Here is a 21,684-nt window from a genome sequence, read left to right on the forward strand (position 1 = left end):
ATCAATCTCAGTAAGCTTCAAGAAGAGAGAGAGAAAGAGAGAGAGAGAGATGAACAGAGTGTCTTTTTTAAAAATGAAAACATGGTTTGCAAACATCTGTGGAAGCAGCTAAAGTGGTACTTTGAGGGAAATTCATGCACAGAATTGTCTGAAAGAAAAGGAAGAAAGCCTCAGATCAATTGCCTCTGCTTTCCTATAAAGAAACTAGGAAAGCAAAACCAGGACACTTCCTGCCCTGGTCCTTGAGGAGGAAGCTGGATGAACAGAATGTGAGCCTCCTCTTCTGGAGCAGCTCGTCCTTTTCTGGGATAAGCAATATTCCCCCCCTGTTAAAATTTTCAAGGAAAGAGAACAGATACAGTCAACAAAGAAAAAGAGCTACTCTGCCTCATTGCTAAAAATAATCCTCTCTAAAATGTAATGTCTATTTTTATCTGTGTGTATGTGTTTATTGAAATTTTATCACATAATATAGTCAAATCTCTATATAATTATTTTTTAAAAAAGAATTTTGCCACAATATTAATAATAAATTGCTAAAAATAGAAAGCTATAAAAATATAGTGACTAAATAATTAGTATCTGAAAATATTCTACAATGTTTTAGTATTTTATGTCATTGATGTATTACCATAAGCAAGATGCTGTTAACAGTCAATAACATGAAAAGATCCATGAGTTATCTAAAACATAATTGGATATGAAAAAAGATATTAATAGATTCTGCCTTCCTTGGACTCGAAGACAGTTTTCATATTTCCACATCTGTGAAATCCTGATGCGCCCTATAATTAATGGCATATTATAGTTTAATTGGCATCTATTTTGTCTTAGTGGTACATAAAACAATGTTGCTTTTTACGATTGATCGTGAGTTAGATTTGATGGATAAGGCAATATCTGTCAGTAGTTTATTAGTCATTCAGATGAACTCAACTCGTGGCAGTGCAACGTTTTAAGAACCAGACAGTTATCCTGGGATGAAACGCTACTGGTACCTTTGTCGCACATGGGTTTTAGAGTTAGAACAAGAGAGTGAAGAGGAGGTATGTGGAGTCTAACCCAGGAAGGGCAGCTTGCAATTAGAGCTTAGAGAGGCTTTACCAGCGCAGCCCCACAGCCTAATGTTGCCTTCCTTTCGCCTGGAGGATTGAACACCTGTTCTCAGTTATTCACTTCCTCTTGCTGCATGTAGGGCATTTGTTCCTCATGTTTTAACCCGAGGACACTTAGAATTCATGGGTTAAAGACTTTATGTCCAGAGTCACTGCCTTAGTGTCTAGGGTGGAGAGACACCATGGCCATGACAACTCTTATAAAGAAACACATTTAGTAAGAGTTGGCTTAGAGATTCAGAGGTTTAGCCCAGTATCCTCACGGTGAGGAGCATGACAGTGTGCAGGCAGACATGGTGCTGGAGAAGCTGTGAGTTCTACATCTGCATCTGCAGGCATCAGGAAAAGAGGATCTCATAGGCTTTAGAAACCCCACAGCCCATGCCTACTGACACATTTCCTCCAAAAAGGCCCTGCCTGCTCCACCAAGGCCACACTTCCGAATCTGTTTAAAGAGAGCCACTTCCTGGTGACTAACCAAACACATAAGCCTGTGGGGGCCATTCTTATTCAGACCACCACACTCTCCCTAATGATCTCCGGAGCTGGGTATCTTGGAGATACTGAGGATAACATGGTTATCAGTGTGGCCTTGGTCATCTTCTAGGAAGCAATGGACTGTCTGAGCTGGCAGTCTACTCTGTCCAACCGTGGGGTGGCCCCTGTGTGAAACCCTGCACGAAGGTGTGTGGAAGATACTGGTCTCATGCCTTTAGACTTTCAAGCACCAGAACTCAGAACCAAATCAATCTTTGTTCTTTATAAACTATCTGGCCTTGGACACTTTCTTGTAGTGATGGAGAACCAGCATTGCCATGTAACCGATGCCTCCTGGCTACAGGAAATGACCTCTCCCCTGCTTCATGGTCACAAGACTTTGTGACTCAGTGCTGGTGGCATATGAACAGACACATGCCATACCCACACAGAGGCTAGTACAATGGCCATCCTGAGCTCTTTTTCCCATGAGAAGAGATCACTTAGCTTAGGGCTTGGCATAGAGAAAACATAAAGCAGGCCTGGGGCAGCCTGCAGCATTCTGCAGGTAAAGGCTCACATAATCAAAAGAAGCCTCCATTGTTGTTGTAGGCTCTCAGCGTCTGGAGGGGTCCTTTGCTGCTGAAAAGAAAAGATATTAAACTTGGCAAAAAGGGGCTGGAGACATTAAGAGATGGGGCCTGAGAGCATGTATGTATGTATGTATGTATGTATATTCCTGGTTTAGTAGCAAGCACTCCCCCTTAGATGCTAAACATAACTGACAACGTATGACCTAAGCAGATCACCGTTTCAGGGGTGCATCTGGTGAAGGCAGTATTGACACACAGTTGCTCTGGGACAGTCTTGGATCAGCTGTGTTCTGTAATTTGGAAGTCATCTAGTTTTCAGTTTTGAATACCCATGGTGCCTCCGTTTTTTAACGTTAAGTGGCACTCATCTTTTCGGAGTGTGAGGGTTCCTCTCCATCAGCTGTAATAGGAAGCGAGAATGTTCAGGTAGTTGCTGTGTCTGTGTTCTCTCTGCATTCCTACACAGAAGGAAACATGGGAAAGGCATGGAGGCCTTGCTGTTGGCCCCGCGAGGTCTTGGTGGAACAGTCGGTGCATTTGGATTTGGACAGTCATGGTTTCTGTTAATGCTGGTGGATGACGGGCATCAACTTAATTGGGTTGAGAGTTGCCTGGGAGATTGGTGAAGCACACTTCTGGGTGTGACGGGAAGGGTTTTTAGAGCCAATTAGGAAATGAAGGCTCCATTAATCCTTGCACGGACTCATAACACCATAGCATGATTGGGAGGCCACGTCTAGTTTAAAGGAGTAGATTGCTCAGGGTGTGCCCATGGGTTTTCATCCTGCTCTGGCTGCTTCCTGTATGTCCACGCCCCCCACCCCACTTTCTTGAGTAACACATCTGAGAACACGCGGACACATAAAGTATCCCCCCTTTAAGTTGCTTTCTAATGCTTTTGGTCACAGCTGGGAGACAACACACCTAGAGATACAGCTGATTTTCTTTTGACGATTTTATCAGTCCCCTTTTAGGTTGAGACTTCTTCAAACACATGCCACGCTCTTTGGGTTCCAGACAGACGTGTATTTCTGATTTAACTAAGACTGGCGATGGCAACTTTGAATCTGGGGACATATGCTGAACTCCATGATGATTCCCTTACCTTCTCTGAAGTTCTTCCAGGGCCACTTGCCAACGATGCTTTATTAGGTGTCTTTTTGGGCTGGGACCCAGGAGCTTGCTGGCCTTCCTCTCTCCTTCCATAAAAGACATCATCAATTTCCCGGAAATGAGCTGCACAAACCCACAAGCCAACATCCAGGCTCCTCTCCAGTTCACGTAGGCAAAGAGCAATTTTCTCCTGCAGATCAATGAAGATTTATAGTGAGTGACTTGAAGAAGCGGGGTTGATTCTCTGCCCTGACTTCTGGAGCCAAACTACAGTCTCTTTTGTGTCAAGGGGCCTTGGTGAGCTTCCCAAGGACATTACCATGAGCCTCAATATTGGGTTTGAGGGTTGCTCGTTAATACCTGCCAATAACAGCAAGAGCCGTAATAATACAATAGGACGAACGAACGAGTGGGAAAACTTGTGAGGCTTGCATTCCATTAAGCGAGCAGGGTTTAAATATTAATTTTGTGCATTATTTACAGTGACAGTTAAATATATTGATCTTCAGGAAGCAAGAAGTGTTGTTATATCAACAACTAGATCTGACTAAGGAAAAAGGTAATAATTATCAATTAGCAAGAATTACTGCTAATAAGGTTGGTGGGGGGAGTGAGGAACATCTCTGATTAGAAAGAACTGACACATTTATAGTGTTGTATAAATTGCCAGGATTTTAAAAATACATCTGCCTCATATGATATTTAAAGAGGGGGGGATGTGTGAGGTACATAATTACTAGATGCATCTAAGATGAGGACCTTTGTGTTGTTCTTTTAATCACTTAGAAGAAGGGGAGACATTGCTTGGGAGATTTTTGTCCTTCTCCATGGCTAACAAGTAAAATTACCTAACAGCTCAATTATTCTGTTAATGAGGCAGCTCCCTCCCGACTTGCATAAATTCAATTTCAATTTATTTTTCTTTCCTATGTCCTACTAGCTACCATCAATCAACTGATTCTTCCAGAAGGGGAGAAAATCCCATGCTAAAAGAGGGGACAGTGGAAAAGGCTTAGAACAAAATCAAAGTTGATGATACATTGTGATAGGGTATGGAAACTCGTTTTCAAAGAGCTGTTTCATAAGAGGGAAAACTGAGTCTCCAAAGAGTGTTTGGACAGCCTCAGCCAAACAAGCCTGAAATTGATTTCATACTGAGGCCCAAGCTGTTTTCCAGCCTTGAAGGTGGGAGGTGAAGTTGTGGTCTGATTTCATGAACACTCTAGAGATTTTACGCTTCACAGGGTGAGCCACACATTCTAGAGTGGAAGCGAGAGCCAGATTATCTGCCATCCCAGATTATAATGTGTCCTTCACGGATCCTTCTAACACCAACACAAGCAGCCAAGGTCACCTTCAGGTCTTTACGAAGCTTTATGAAAGTTCAGAGTCACTGGACCCTAAGCTGAGTCTACTGATAGCCATTTGGTATAATACTTTTTATCCCCATTGTGGGCTCTTGGAAACCAAATGAGACTGTCATTGACATAACTCTGATGGCCTTGATCTCAGTTATCTTTTCTATGTCCTAAACTGAACCTCCAGGAAAAAGAACTCCAGGAACAAAACAGGAAACGTGGTTTGGTGGGAAAAGTGCTTGCTGTGTAAGTTTCACAATTGGAATTTGAGCCCCACACATCAGGGTGTAGGAGGGAACAGATTCTGAAAATAGACCCCTGACCACTACATACACACCATGGTATATGCAGACACACACACACACACACACACACACACACACACACACACTAGCAATGGCAAGCAAGATAATCACAACTTTATTGAAAATTTGACTTGTTTTCCCATTTTCAATGATTGACCAATGCTTCCAGATCCACCAGCACCCACAACAGACCAAAACACCTTTTTTTTTTTTTTTTTTGGCAAATCCCTTAGTCTGACCGATGTTGCATCCTCTGGACTCTGTTTGCAGAGGGTATATCTTTGGACTAATTCTGCCTGTTTGTTCTTTTTTTTTTTTTCAAATCGCAGGAGTAGACAGTTGTGTTATTTATTCTTCCTATTACTATCATTGTATACATGACAAAAAATTTCTCAAGGGTTGAAGAGCCTATTTGGTTCATGGCTGGTAGGCACAGTCCATTCGGTGAGGAAGACATGGTGGAGAGTTTGCGGCTGGCAAAGGGGACTTGCTCATATCCGGACAAGCTGTTTGCATTTGCACTGCCTCAAAATTTCCAGATAAGACCTGTTGAGCAGAGACCACTTGTCATGGTTGGTTTTGATTGTCAGCTTGACTCTAGAATAACTTGGGGAGTTTCAATAAAGAATTGTGGGCATGCTTCTGAAGGATTATCTTGATTGGTGTGAAGACCATTCCACTGTGGATGGCACCATTCCCTAGGCAGAATGAACTACAGAAGAGGAGAGAATGCAAGCCAAGTACTTGTAAGCATTCATTCATTCATTCATTCACTCACTCACCGTTCTCTGCTCCTGACTGTGGATGTAATGCCATTAGCTGATGCAAGTCTTTGCTGCTTTGCCTTTACCACAGTAATGAATGGTGACCTGGAATCCCTGAGCCATATAAACCCTTTCTGCTTTAAGTTGCTTTTGGCATTGCGGCAACAGGAAAATGACCTAAGACACCATCCAAAAGGCATGTCAAACTGAACCGTGTGGAAGCGGCCTTGATTGGAGACCAGTCTTTGCAGATCTAATCAGATCATTTTGTATGCATTATAAATGTGTGTCTGTGAGCATACGTATGTGTGTGTTTATGTATGTGGAGGCCAACACTGGATGCCCTCCTCAACTGCTCTTATCTTTTGAGAACTCCATCTCTGGTTGACCTTGGAGACGAGATGGCTATAGGAGCAGCCATGCTTGACTTTTTTGTGGGTTCTGAGGATCTGACATCAGATTATTTTACACACTGAGCCATCCCTGTGTATAAATCTTCCTCTGTGTTGAATAAACAGTGCAGCCATCCTGACCTCTAGTTCCACTCATCCCCAGTCATGTCCACATTCCTGAACTCCGGACCCGAGATGTTGCTGATAATCCCAGGTGTTTTCCCTTTCTTCTTTCCAGGTATTTCTTTCAGGGAAGAAGAGGGGTAATGTCACTTTTCAAACTCACTATTGTCATCACTACTTGCTGAGACTGGGTTAGGGTGAACCAAGGAACTCTCTAGACCTCACCTAGGCACAGCAGATAAAGCGCCATGACCCGATGCAGGTGGATTGCATCCATGAGGCGCTCTCCAGCAGGCTCGACTGGGTGTTTCTCCTCCCCCTCCCAACCTCCTTCACTGCCATCCTAGTGTTGTTCTTGTTTGAGTCATCAGCGGAGCAAAGATGCTCTGCTTTAGCTAACTGAGATGGGAAACAGCCTCTCTGTGGAGGAAGTGCAGCTTTGATTCCAGTGAGCATGCACCTGCCCCATTACACCTTCCCTTCATGGATCCTCAACTCAGCCTTCCTGGCACTTTCAGACCCACAGTTGCCTGTAGTAGATGACTCAGGCAGGCTTTCCAGATTGAAACGTATGGGTGACGGGAGTCAGAGGCTTCATCAGCCTCATTTCCCTCTGGGCTTCTGATGAGTGGACACCTCTTGGTGATGAGTGGACAGCTCGTCAGCACAAAAGTCTCCCTGTGCCACAGGATGAAAAACAGCAGAGCCTGGAGCCCCTCCTTGGTCATTTAATCTTTGGAGACTTTGGGGATGCTTGTTACTGCCCTCAGAGGGATTTGATTTATCCAGGACCCTGGACAGAGCTCCAGCAACGTCAGGAAAGAGCTAGCTGGTACTAAAGGCTGAGCTCCCCTCTCCCTGAGCATCTCAGAGTCAGAAGCTCCCGGAGGGAGCCTCCCTGTGTTTCTGTGGATAGAAAGAACGCAACCTCTGCCACCCTGGCGGAAGTCAATGTGAAACAGCTTTAGAGAACTCATCCGTTTATGTGGCAAAGTGAAGTTTTGTAAATAATCTTCCACAGCAGTCTCCTCTCTTCTGGCTACTCCCTTTCCAACACAAAGCTTCTGCTAAAATGAAAAAGACAAGCAATACCTAAGAAATACAAACTACACCAGAGTATGATTTAATGGAAAACTGCTTTTCTTAAAGAATAATGGTTGGGGATGGGTGGGGAAGTTGCGTTCTCTTCCTCTTCCCAATGCAATAAAAAGGCTAAAGAAAGGCTATCTTCATTTTTGTGTTTATTTATTTTATCTGATCTTTTTCAGGCAGCGTATTTTGATAGTGTTATATCTCCATCAACTCCTCCCACATTCTCTCCACCCTACCCACCTGATTTTATGTCTCCCATCTCCTCCCTTTCTCTTATTCCCTCTCTCTCTCACACACAAAATCAAACAAAGTAAAACAAAAGCAAGCAAACAAAAATATGAAAAATACCTAAACAAATCGAAAAACACACATACGTGCGGACACGCATGTGCACACACATACACACCAAAGCGACAACGGCAAAAACAAGTAAATAAATCCATGGAGTTTGTTTTGTGTTGGCCAACTGCTCGTGGGCATGGGTCTGTGTGTGATACACTCAGTGAGACTCCATCGGTGAAAACTCATGAATGTCTGCACGTAGAATGAAAATAAAACCACATCTATTACCCAGCACAACACTCAACTCCAGATGGATTCAAAGACTTCAGTGAAAATCTAGATGCCCTGAATCTGACAGAAGAGAGATTGGACAATAGTCTTGGACTCATTGGCCTAGGACCACTGATAACACAAACACTAAGAACAACAATTAATTCGTGGGACCACATGAACTGTAAAGCTTTGGTGTGACGCAGGACACTATCATTCGGACAAAATCACACTCTACAGAATGGGGAAAGAGCTTTACTAATTGCGCATGCAAGAGAGGGGGTAGAGACATTTTCTGAATATCAAAAAAATCAAATAAGACAGCTTAAAACTGGGGTCCAGAACTAAACAGAGCTCTCAAAAGATGAAACACAAATGGTTGAGGAACACGTAAGAGAAAAAAATCAGGGAAATGCAAATCAAAACTACTTTGAGATTTCATCTTACCCTAGTCAAAAAGGCCAAGATCAATAAAAACAAATGACAGCCCCTGCTAGTGATGGTGTAGGAGAAGGGGAACACTCATCCATTTTAGTGGGAGTTCAAACTTGTGCAGCCCCTGTGGAAATCAGTGCAGCAGTTTCTTAGGAAGCTGGAAATAGATCTACCTTACAACCCGGCTACCCCACTTCTGGACATATTGCAAAAGGTTACTCTGCACGCTGCTACAGGGACATGTTGCTCATCTATGTTCATTGCTGCTCTATTCATAAAAGCCAGAAATTACCCTTATTTTTTTATTACTATAGAGTTTCCCTGAATTCAATTGGCCTGAATTGATGAATGAAACCACTATCACCTCCCCTCACCCTGTGCTCCCTAAGCCACCGGCCTAGAGCCAGCTGTGTGCACCTCCTTTGCCTTTGGGTTTCTTATCTGTTAAAGCTCTTCCCAAAGAGCTCCTTCTTGACTTTTTCCCTTCTAAGTACTGTGCCTCGGTTCCCTCCTGTAGGAAAGCCATGCTAAAGAGGTAGACGTTTGCCTGTGCATGACAGGGAACTGGTGGGAGCAGGCTGAATCATGATTTTGATCCAGCTTGGGGCCTGCTTGGGGTCACAGGGGGCATCAAGCTACTGGGAAAGTGAATCCTCTTTGTCTGATGAGGCTCCAACTCTGCCAGAAGCTGGTGAATGGTGTCTCATGGAAGAGGTCCCACATATATCAACTACCTGACAGCACGGACAGCCTGGAACCCAGAAGAAAGAGATGATGATGCCCTCTCTGGGTGATGCAAGATTCCAAGATTCTTTCTGCCTGCTTTACTTACACTTTGCAAACTAGTTGAAACTGGTTTTCAAGTCCATAGAAGACCTTGCTACCTTGCCTGGTATGGTTCAGGACAATGGATTTTCTTTATTACTGTGTGCTCCTGCTTCCTTCCTTGATTTCATAAATGTAATATAGATGCAGAGTTCTCTGCCTGGGTTTGAGGACTTATTAAAGAGAAACGATGATGTCAACAGGTGGACTCTGTTCTGCTAGAATCCCACAGCTTTTTTCACAGACCTCTGGAGCCCTTCTGGAGTAGGGTCAAACCTGAGAAAGATCCTCTGGTCCTTGAGCAAAACCCAAAGAGAGGAATGTTACAGAAAGGCTGTGCTGGAGTGAGCTTATGTTGCAAACTTTCTCAAGTCAGGTTTGGATTCTCCAAGTACAGTCAAGGTGCCTTCATAGTAGCCCAGGGGAATTCAGTGCCAAGATTTTTCTGGGAGGTTTCTCAGTATCATGATAACACATAGAACCCAAAGACAACCCAGCTGCATCCACAAATCTCAGCTCTGCTCATGGCCAAAGAAGGGGCAAATGCACAGGAACACTAGCAATTCCTAAGCTTTATTCTGGCTCAACTGACCACAGGTTTCATTATCATGACTTCGGGACAAACAACTTCACTGAGGCTAAGTGTCCTCAAATTTGAAATGAAGGTGATGATTGATTTCTCAAGGCTCTCGGCATCCTTCAGGGTAACGCTGTTTAAGGAGAACTGTCTCACACCTCTATAGTGTCCACGTGCTTTGTGTTAACTTACACACGGTAAATTCACAGGGCAACATCTTCACCCTACAGGCGAGGAGAGAAGTCTCCCTACAAGGCTGAACAAAGTGCTCAATTTTGTTGTTACTTTTGTTGTTTGGAATCACTTCTCAGCAGCACGATGCAGGGGTCACTCGGTGATGCCTCACATTTCTAAGGCATGGAGCCTAAGATGCTAAGATAACAGATAGTCGATGTTTGTGACTTGGAGCCCCTGAGTGTGAGCACACACGAGAAGGCAGCAGAACTTCACAACGAGGCCACTGCTGTCTCCCTGTCTCTCATCCACCCTTCTTTCCCCTGCTTCACAAGCTCAGCCTAACCCAGTACAGGGATGCTGTAGTAAGTACCTAGAAATCTCCTATCCTTTGCCTTTCATTTCTGTGTGGGGAAAAAGTTCAATCCCAAAGCAAGTGAATGACACACTTAGGTTTACACAGGAAGCATGGGCTGCTGGGAGACATCAGCGCTCCATGGTGAACCTCCAACACAGGCTCACAACTGCCAGGATGCTCCCCTGAAATTCCTCAGCCAATCAAGATCCCCTTTCCACAGTAGACTCTTCAGATCCTTAAGACAACTCGAAAACGCCTGCAGCCTTCTGTACAGCACACTGAAAATGAGACCCGCACTCCCACCCCGCCCTGCCTCTTGGGGAAAAACTGAAGCACCAATTTATCATCTTACCAGACTCACCCCAAATATTACACCTTCAACTCATCTCCTGACCTGGGGACTTCTTCTGATTTGAGATCACTTCTGTTCACACATGCTAAGGCTGATTTCCCTGCTCTCTTGAGATCATTAAATCCTTCATTTCTTCTTCCAACAGGTTCCCCTTTGATCCTGTGTGCTCAGTCCCTTCCATGACCTTCCCCAAGCTGACCTGGCTTAAGGAGTCCTCCTCCATCTCTAGACTTGTCCTCAGCCCATGCTCCATGGATGCCTTCCACAGTGGCAGGGCCTTAATCCTGGACACCACACTTCCGTTCTTCACTTCTTCTCTGGCCAGCACATCAGAATCTGTGACTTCCCTCCTTGGGAGACAACTCTCACAGCAGCGGCTGGAGCCAAGCTTCTCCCTGAGTGGCAGCCCCATATGTCTAGACACCCTACTTACCACCACTCTTTTAGATGCTTGAAGCTGCATCAAATTCGAACTGTCAACGACCAAACTCTTCCTCCTTCCATTTTAATAAACCATGTCACCACTGATCAGAGGCATAGCTGTCTGATAAGAGCCCATAGGGTCAGCTCCCACAAACACATCCCTTCGTCAAGTTCAGGGCCACCTGGGGAATTTGACCCTCCAAAGAGCCTTCTATGTCTCTACTTTCTACCCTGTTGGTTCAAATGCTGTTAGTTTTCTGCCACATGGAGAGCTCTGACTACAGATTTCAAGCCCTATTAGAAGTTCTTTCAAACTGGTCATTCTCCTCAGCATAGCACCTGTGTTCTGCCCAAATATTGAGATTCCTCATTCCAGGCACACTGACCAAAGTCTCCATGGCAGTTTCTAAGTCGGGCAAACCTAAGTAGGTTTGCTCCTTTCTCATTGTTGTGGCTTGATCCCTCTTTCCTCTTACCATGGATAAAGCTATCCCACATCGAAAAGAATGGAACAGCGCATTTTCTCATATCTGAGATATTTGGAAGGAGTTCCATAGGACTGGCTTTCATGGGCTTCTCACCTCTGACACCGTGTACCAGGTCTGAGAGGAGGAGGTTCTAGTGGATCCACAGTGAGATGGTCCCTTCCTTTCTGATCTGGGGTCTGGTGCGATGTCTGGATACAGGTTTTGCTGAGACGGTACCCTGCAGGACCTGCTATGGATTCTCCAGGAATGTGGGAACCTAAGAGGGAGCCAGTGACCACGCTGCAGAATGGAATTTGAAAGAGAGTTGGACAGAAAGCCTCATGTGTTCATATTTGTTATCCTCATATTTGTCACATAACATTATCTTGTCTCATTTTGTCCATCCTGAAGTTGCAAAACCAAGAGATTCAGAGGATGTGGGCTTCACATCTGGTGAAAGAGTGTTGAATTATGTGGGGGCCTTAGGGTTTGAACTCTGTATTCCTTTGTGTTCTCTAAGGGTTCTGATTCTTCTACCATGCTATGCCAAGCTCTCCCCTTGGCTCCCACCTGGTTAAAGCCACAGCCTCCCCAAACCTCTTGAGAAGCTTAAGCGGGTTCTTCTTGTCCTCAGTGGATCTCTCCCTTGAGCTTCTCAGTAAAGCGCTTGCTCTTTCCAGCCGCCCACCTTGGTGTTGGTAGCTTGCCTTCATTGTCATGCTAACCGGAAGTCACCGGTTCACACTCTCATCAGGTAAGGAAATCAGAGCCCTTCCTGCGTGCTGAAAGGCGAGGAGCGAGAACTGGGTATGCCCCCTGTGCCCGTCTTCACAGCTGCTCCGTGTAACTTTCTGCTCCTCTCCGACTGGAATGAAGAACATTCTGGCACATGCAGCAGGAAAAGCAAGGCCTCCCTTCAGAGAACAGTAGGGAAGCCCAAATGAGGAGATCTCTGCTGCCTTCTTTTCCTAATCAGCCTAAATGAAGGAACAAAACGCTTTAGTGCCTCCCCTGGCAGTTGCTGGCCCGATGCACGGCAGACCATCAGTGCCTGGTCCACAGGCTGGCCCTCGACCATGCATGCGCAGGCAGGAGGGCACAGGTTGGGGAGCAATAGGACTCATACACTGCACTTGCACCTGGATATTCCCCTCTTTTGAGCCATGGGGACACCTGGACATCATCCAAAAGGGGAACACCTGGGTCCCCCGCAGCCTGGACGCCTGCCACATACCTCGGCTTCCTGCTGAACTTCAGGTAGAGAAGCCAGCACTAAGCACTGGAGCAGGTCCCTAAGCCGGATTGGGGAGTCATTCAGGGAAGGAGGATGCAAACACTGAGTGAGTCACCCCACCTCCCCTAAATCCTGGATTCCAACCTACTTAGCTCTCAGGCAATGACTCTGTTCCACTGCTTCACCCTCCCAGCACAAACAGGGCTGACCCGAACTCTCACTCCAGAGGATGGGGGTGACTGGATTTCTGGGTGCAGTATTCAAATAAGGAAGAACACGGCAGGATTCTCAAGGACCTTAACTGTCCCCTCCAAGGCCTGAGGAACACTGTAGAAGAGAGGAAGAAGGATGTAATCCCTGTAGAATGAGGAGGGTGCAGCGAAATCCTGTCCTCTGGTTATGACATGGCCTTTGCCATCATGAACACATAGCAGCTGTTGTCATAAGCACAAAACCTACACCAAAGACAAACAAATGAGCAAGCAAGCAAGCAAAAAACCCAAAACGTCATCCCCTAGATAAGATACCATACTTGGTAGTCACTATCTAATAACACTGCAGCTAATTGTCCCAGGCTCACACACGGACCAGCCCTATAGACAGTCAGTCAAGGAAGAGGAGAGGGCTCCCAGCACGCTACCCTTTCCCATGACCATTGGCTATCATTAGATTCTGGGAGTTTCTGGGAGACGGGGACCGCTATATTTAACTGTGTGCCTATTACTGAAGCTCCAAACCCACGCTCACACAAATGGCCTTGGTGAATCCTGGTGGATCACAAAACTAAAGAACAGAGAAACGAGTATGAGGTGGTGGGGGAGGGAGGAAGAGAAAGAGAGAGAAGAGGGAGGGCGAGAGAATTGTGGGGAGGGAGGAAGGTGGATGGGCAGTGAGAGTGATCAACATGCAAGCCACACATACACAAAACTGTAAAAAAATTTAGTAATGAATTTAAAAAGAGCCCTGTCCGTCCAAAAGACATAGAGAGGGAAGCGGGGGGTGGATGAAGAAAATGAGGTCAACTGTGGTGGGGAGACACAAAAATGATACCGTGTCCATGAACCATTGATGCATGTGTGAAATGGACAAAAAGAAAAGGAAAATAAATTTAATAAACAAGGGTTTTACCCCTACCTTTATCCTACTAGCCTTTACCAAGTCTAAAAGCCGAATATTGAAAGAGAGTAAGAACATGAGAAAATGGCATTGGGCTTTTCTTCCACACCCTTTCCTTTTCAAGACTGTATAACCTGCCAGCTCCCTAGCAACCCACATGGTTTTCTATCCGTTGTTTAAAGGCGTTCTTTTCTTTGCATTTTTCTTTCAGTGAGATTCCACATAGATACATCATCTCGGAATGTCCTAGGATGCCTCGCTGAGTCCCACACAGCCACCAAAGTGGGCAGGATTGCAGCAGTTGCAGACGGCAGCGCAGCTAATGGCCTCTCATGTCTTAAACCATTGTTAGGTTCATGACCCGTGATCTAGAATTATGTTTCTGTCACTACCTTCCAGACATAGACAACAAGGCTCAGGGGTGTGTGTGTGCTAACCCTGGTCACAGATGAGAGGTGACAGAACTGGGGCTCACGCTGCCTCCTTTCACATCCAGCCTCGCTGTGGCCTCTAAACTCTATGTGTGGGAGTTTTAAATGACACAGATCTCCATAATCTGTTGGGGAAAGCTTTACATAATCTAATTCTAGACATCCTAGCATTGTGAACTAGTCTGCCTTTCTTCAGAGAAGAGTGGCCTGTTAGGGATTTAGAATGAATTCCATGTCACGTTCTCTTACAAAAACAATGCTTTAAACCATATTCGTTCAAATTTCCATACATGTATACAACATACCTTTTTTTTCAGAGATTCATTTATCTTCATTTTATGTGTGTCTGCATGTATGTCCCTGCGTCACATGCAAGCAGTGCCCTTTGAGACCAGAAGAGGGCATCGGATATCCGGGAACTGGAGTTTGACAGACAGTTGTGGGCCTCCACGTGGGTGCTGGAAATTGAACTTGGGTCCTCTGCAAGAACGGCCAGTGTTTTTAGTTGCAGATCATCTCTGCTGCACCTGCTGTGTGTCTTGGTGGTACCCACCTTCCGCTCTCCCCTGCATCCCCCCCCCCGCAGGATTCCCAACATGTCTCCAACCTGACTTCACATGTTTCTTCTAACCTTCTTACTTCTTTGTCATTCTTTCTTATTAAGTAAACTACCTGTGGTGGAGGCCAGTGCTAAACCCAAAACTTTCCGTGTCCACATCTTCTTCCAACCCCATGCTCCACCCAGCATTCAGAGACATCTTTACGCTAGAACATAAATGTGTAGACCCTTTCTGTCCATTCTTCCAACCCCCCTCCAGCCTCTGGGCTGTCCATTCATATTGCACTTCACATAGGAAGCACAGATATGGAAGGAAACGGCCGTGGGGTATCCAAAGAACCCACTGTGTATGTCAAAAGAATTGCACCATGCAAAAGCGTATGTCAAAGGCAGGCAGGCACCTCCGTATGAAATGACCTTAAGAAAACTCAACCTCTCTAAGATGCCCTCCCCTCTTTGCACGTGCTGGAAGTAAACGTTGTTAACATTGTATCCATGTTCAAGCCTCAGTTTCAAAACCAACATGCCCTCTCCCCTAACACTCCTCCAACCGGGCATCCTACAAATCTTCAGAGAAGCTATAGCAGGTTTCTGTTTCTTCTCGGCAGTGCGGAGTTGATTTATCTCGAGCAGAACACGCCTGCGGAATGAAGATGCTTCTTCTAATGCCTCAAGAGGCCCATCGGAAGTCTGTTCTATTGCTGGTTTAGTTGAATGTTTTACTGCTGTATGTGTGTTAATTCTTCCAGTGTGGCCTTTTTTACACAGTCCCCTCCCCCCAATCCCACACAGGCACCATTGTATTGAGTAACAGATACTTCTTATCAATGTGCTCATCAAACTGAAAATTCAGAGGCCCTTAAATTGAAGCTATGGAGGAGTGACCATATTTGATGGCATTTAGATGTGCAAGCAGGAAGTGATGGCTGAGGGGCGGAGGTTTCTCTCCTAGCAACCACGCCAGGGACAGTTGTTGGCTTGTTTTTCACCTGTGTGCTTTCTGGTGACCTGTCTTACAAATTAAATCCAATTTTTCTTGCATGAGCTCTCGTTGCATGCCACGTGGAAAAGTCTTCTTCCTTAAGCCCTAACCATCAGAGGGAAACAAGGAATTCAGAAGCCTGTGGCCTTGTCGGCGAGGCTCTCCCATGTGGAATCGCGCACCTGTGGTTTTCCACAGCGTTGGGAGGTGGCCCAAAGTGGAACCCATCTCCAAACAGGGTGTGCCTGGCACCAGAGCCTGTCTTCTGGACTGAGACCAATCACAGAGCCCAGAGCCTGCGGTGGGTGCGCTGGGAAAGCAATGGTGCCTCTTTTTAACGGGACCAATTCATGGTCTCCAATCCTCACCATGTGAGACAACCTCACAGTCCTGGCGCGTGAGGCTCAAAGGAATAAGGAGACGGTAATCATTGGAATGACATAGGCCACTAAATGTTTTTTCTTCAGACTTCTAATTTTTTTTTCCTCTCAATTTTGTGCTCTAGAGCAGCGATTCTCAACCTGTGGATGGAGACCGCTTTGGCAAACCTCTATCTCAAAAAAAGTATTTACATTGCAATTTTAACACTCCCAAAATTACAGTTATGAAGTAGCAACAGAAACACCTTTATGACTGGGGGTCACTGTAACATGAGGAACTGTATTAAAGGGTCGCAGCATTAGGAAGGTTGAGAACCACTGGTCTGCAGGCTCCTTTAGAATATTCTGCCTTCCCTTTGTACCTCAGTTTCCAGTTTCTTTGGAAGGGTGGTTGTCCGGATCCAGTTCTTCAAAGCCATCTTCTGGTTACTTCTACTGAGAAATCACTTGCAGAACTTCATCTACTTCAGACTGATCGGAAGCCCTTGATGGGCACAACAGACCTCCTGGCTGAGGCCCCTGCTTTGCTCCACACAGCCTGACACACGTTGTGCTCCGTCTTCAAACTGTCACTTCATAACCTGTAATTGATTTCTGTCCCCTTTCTATTTCTATGGCCCCATCTCCTGCTCAAGCATTCTGGTTATTTCTGCTATCTTTGTAATCATCAATTTTCATTTAATCTGTGTTTTATTTAAAATGAGCCCATCATTGATCTTTGGATTTCAATAGTTTTATTTCCAAAATTACTCTCTGGTTATTTCTTTCCCAATTAGCTAGTGCATGCGTCTTAAAATTAATTCTCAGTCAGCATGCAAAAGGATGCTTTCATTATGACATTGTTATGTATAGACATGTCACAGCACCTAATTCACGTTTGCACACTGTCATCTTCTTCCTGTATTTGCCTCCCCATCCTTACTGATCTCTTTCCAGCCTCAAAATACCCCCTCTCCTGCACCCATGTCATGCATAAGCTCAACATGCATATGTGCATAGCAAGGCTTAAACTAGTCCACCAGGGTGGGGCTTAAGGCAGCGTCACGGCATCCTTCATATTTAATGTTCCATGGTGGTGCATATATTTGAAAACATAACATGGTATAGCTTGGTGTGGTGACACAGGACTTAATCCTAGTACACAAGAGGCAGAAGCAGGAGGATCTCATTAAGTCTGAAGTCAGCCCGGTCTACTCAGAGAGTTCCAGGACAGCTGAGCTATGTAGCGAGGCCCTGTCTCAAAACTAAAATATTGTAACAACATACAAAACTCTGGGAGAACTTACTTTGTAAACACTGCAAGTCACATATTAACTTATCTCAGGATACTGACCCAAGTCTTCCAACAACGAATATTTTGTGTTTGATTATGTCTTCATTTTTTCTAGGCTTCCAGAAAGTTCTGGAACTAGAAGTCTAAGTTAGTCTCAAATGGCTATCTTTGTCCTTCATCTTCCCCTTAGTCATAACATTCTAGTTTTATTTTATCACATATATTAAGCACATTATGTTTCATGGAAACATTTAGCAAATGCATAAGTAATGGAAGAAATAAACCCTGAGCATCACTGAGCCTTCTACAGACAGCTTTAAGTTATGAAATTTTGTTTCCAGAGCATGTGTAAGATTCTATTGGGTCAATGTTGTCTTAGGTGTCTTATCACTGCAGCAGAACACCCGACATGTGGAACTTAAGAAAGGTGTATTTAGGCTCCATCCCAGGGTTGTTCAAGCCACCAGAGTAGGGGGGCCATGACTGCAAAGGTTTGCACCCTCCACAGTACAGCCGGGCTCCTCTCTCCTGTCCTTGCCAGGGTTTGCTCACAGGCATTCTGACTAGGGGAGATATCCTCTTAAAGAAGCTTGGAGCTGCATTTCCACAATGGCTCATGGCACTGAATACTTTTTATGTATTTATTGTGCATTTCTTCTTGTGAGAATTCTCTGCTCACATCAATCACCACCCATTTTTGATTGTGTTACTTTCTTGATGTTCAGATATTTCAGTTCTTTGTGTATTCTCGATGCTAGTCCTCGGTACCATGTATAACTGACGAAGATTTCTTCCCATCCTGTGGCCTCCCTCTTCACTGCAAGGATCATTTTCTTAGCTGGACGAAGCTTTTTGGCTTCCTGAGTCCCATTTGTCAACTGTTGGTTTTACTTCCTGAGCTATGGGCATCCTGTTCCGGAAGCCCTTGCCTGGGTCCATTTGCCGAAGGGCACTTGCTGTTTTCTCGTCTAGCGACTTCATGGTGCCTTGTGTTATGGTGAGGTACTCAGTCCATTCAGGACTGGGTTCTCTGCAGGTTGAAAACTAAGGATGTAATTTCCTTCTTCTACATGTCGGTACCCAGTTTGCCCAGCACTGGATGCTGTCTTTTCTACAGTGTGTATTTTTTGCAGCTTTTCCCCAAATCTGGTGGCACAGTTGCAAAGATGTCAATCTAGAGTTCACTATTCCAGTAGTTCTCAACCTGTGGGTCTCGACCCCTTTGGGTTGAAGAACCCTTTCATTGGGTTGCGTATCAGATATCCTACAATCCGATATTTACATTATGATTCATAACTGGAGCAAAATTACAGCTATGATGTAGCAGTAAAAATAGTTTTATTGTTGGGGGTCACCATGACATGAGGAACCATATTAAAGGGTCGCAGCATCAGGAAGGCTGAGAAGCACTGGTCTGTTCTAGAACACTAATCTACATGCCTATGTTGTACCCATACTGTGCCAACTGACTACTGTGGAGCTAGAATGTGACCTGAAGTCAGGTCTCTCTTTGATCTGATCTGTTCTTCTTGGATCACTGTCCCGCATGCTAGGAGGGCTCAAAATTGCTTAGGCTGGGGGATTTTGAAGACACAGTTTTGCCTGAAGCCACATAGTTATCTGCAGAATCAAGGGACCAAGAGAATGTGGTGGCAAAGCTGAGATATCCAGGAGGATGGACAACTACACACACACATACACACACACCATACACACACACACACACACACATACACACACACACACACACACACACACACACACCACATATACACACACATACATATACACACACAAACACACCCCACCCTGGGACCCCATTTCTGCTGCTGTTGATCTTCCTGCTTCTCCTTCTTCTGTAGCTGGGAGGGTTCTGTGGCATCACAGAGTATGCACGTTCAAATGCCACCTGTACTTGGAGCTTTCCGGATTACTCGTTCAATACCTCGGCCTGTGCCGACCATTCTAAGCCTCCCACCTTGCTGACTTCTCCACTCAGGCCTCTCTCTATATAAAAGGCTTTGCTCCATACTTCTGTATTTGATTTGTGTTGGCCTAATTGGTTTGTGATTCACTGTCGAAGAGCTCATCCACCACCCCACCCCAGCTTCCCCAACAGTGGCTGTCCCTTAGTGGGCACCGAACTCCCGCTGTCCCTCAAAGAAACACCTCTGAGGCGATGACTTCCTACAATTCCTGGCATTCTGATAGCTTTGGGAATGGCTTACCTGACTAACCCTGCTCCACAAAGGGTCTTGACCTAACTTGCAACGAGAGCCCTCCTTGATTGTAAGACAGTTATCTGTAGTGACATACATTTCCTTTGGTCCAACCACGACTATCACAGGGTGGTTATCGCCCATGAGAGAGAAAGTAGCAGAGCTCTATCACACAGGGAACGGTGGTTTGAAGTACAGCCTAGCTGGCTTGAAAATCCATGTCTAACTCATTGTAAGAGGAAGGGTCAAAGGTCTTACACATTCAAACCCGATGTGATACTTGTAACAAGTGAGGTTTTCCGTGTGTGGTGAGCTGAGGACAGATAATCACATCTTTTCAGTTAGACCCATGTGATTAGAAGTGTTTTGTCCATGGAGCAGAGTTTGAAAAATCCCATGCTCTGCCCTCTACTCTATTAAATGGCTGAGTTCACAGGCATCACCATTGGACATAGCTAGCTGCAAATTCTGATATCCTGTGTGTGTGTGTGTGTGTGTGTGTGTGTGTGTGTGTGTGTGTGTGTGAGAGAGAGAGAGAGAGAGAGAGAGAGAGAGAGAGGAGAATGGGGGCAAAGTAAACAGGCAAAGAATAATCGATTGGGGCAATTTATCGTTTGAGTTACCTACCACTGGATATTTATAGCTTGCCTGATGCCACAAAGAGACCCCTTGACTTTAAACTCATAAAATGCCTACCTGGGAGTCAGGCTGTAATTTATTTTTCTCAGATGCCTCAATTATACCCAAGGAGAAGCCTGGTTACATTTTTAAAACTCAGGAGCAGCAGCTTTTAAATTTATTCAGACTAATGAGCACGTATAAATTCGGTGAATGCTAATTCACAAGAGTTCGGTGGCGACAATGAGAGAAGCACAAGAGTGTCACAGCCGGGGAACAAAGTGAATGGACGATGTGAGTGACAGTTGAGATTTCTTTTAACATCACTAAGAGGCGGCTGGAGTGACAGACAGGAGGGCAGATGCAGGACGCTGCAGCACTCCAGAGTTTGTGTACCGTGGGGAAGGGGCGCTTCCACTTGACGCCACATTAATAAATTCAGGAGGGAGAGAGGGAAGGGGTGGAGGGCGGCTCCAAGGGCAGAGGGCATGCACCTGCTTCCCCCGAAGGCAGGATGCCGAGTGCGGCTCCTGTACAATGTGGCTTCCCGTTCAGCTGGAGGCCCCCTGCCTCTCGCAACGTTCCCAGGAACCAGGCATGTGGTTTTAATCTGTCGCCACAGATCTCAGGAATGAATTTAGCCTCCCCTGGAGACAGCTTCCTCTTAGGATGGTCTCAGAGGGAATGTGATTGTAAATCAGAGCCCATCAGTGTACACCTGGATGTGGAGCGAGAAGCACCCCAATCAAAACTTGGGCGCTTCTGAGGTCTGAAGCCTCCAGTTCCCGGAGAAAGCCGCGGCAAACAAACCCGTGAAACCTTAATGAGCATGGCTGAGGACCTGCAGGGATGCTGGGGGGGCAAGGGGCTCTGAATAGAATGCGAACGGCAGAGAACTCAGGTCCCCTGGTTTGGGTTTCTTTCAAACACAGACAACTTTTCTCACTATGCAGGGGATCTGTGCTTACCCATGACCACAGAGGACCCCTGCCACAGGAAAAATGGGCCCTGATAATTCTCTAGCACCCACTAGGAAGCCAGGGACCATTTAGTAGGGACTGATCAGAAGCTCACTCCAAACTCTCATGTTGAAGGCTAAACTTTGTGGCTCCACCTAAAGAAGATGTAGCTAAAATACTCTTTACATGGACTCCTTAGCACAGGCCCCGAGTCAACAGGACTCATGGCCTCGTTGGGAAACAAAGAGACACCAGTGCCCTTTCCCTTCTCTCTGAGAGTGGTATAATGAGGAGGGATGGGGCATCTCCAAGAGGCTTCCCCCAATGCTAGGCCTCAGGCCAGAGGGAGAGTGTTTCCACCCAGAGGCACTTTGACCTCTAGACTCCAGAAAGGTGATTCAGTAAATGTCTCATGTTT

The sequence above is a fragment of the Myodes glareolus genome, chromosome 11 (assembly GCF_982192425.1).
Source record: "Myodes glareolus chromosome 11, mMyoGla1.1, whole genome shotgun sequence".
Classification (NCBI taxonomy): domain Eukaryota; kingdom Metazoa; phylum Chordata; class Mammalia; order Rodentia; family Cricetidae; genus Myodes; species Myodes glareolus.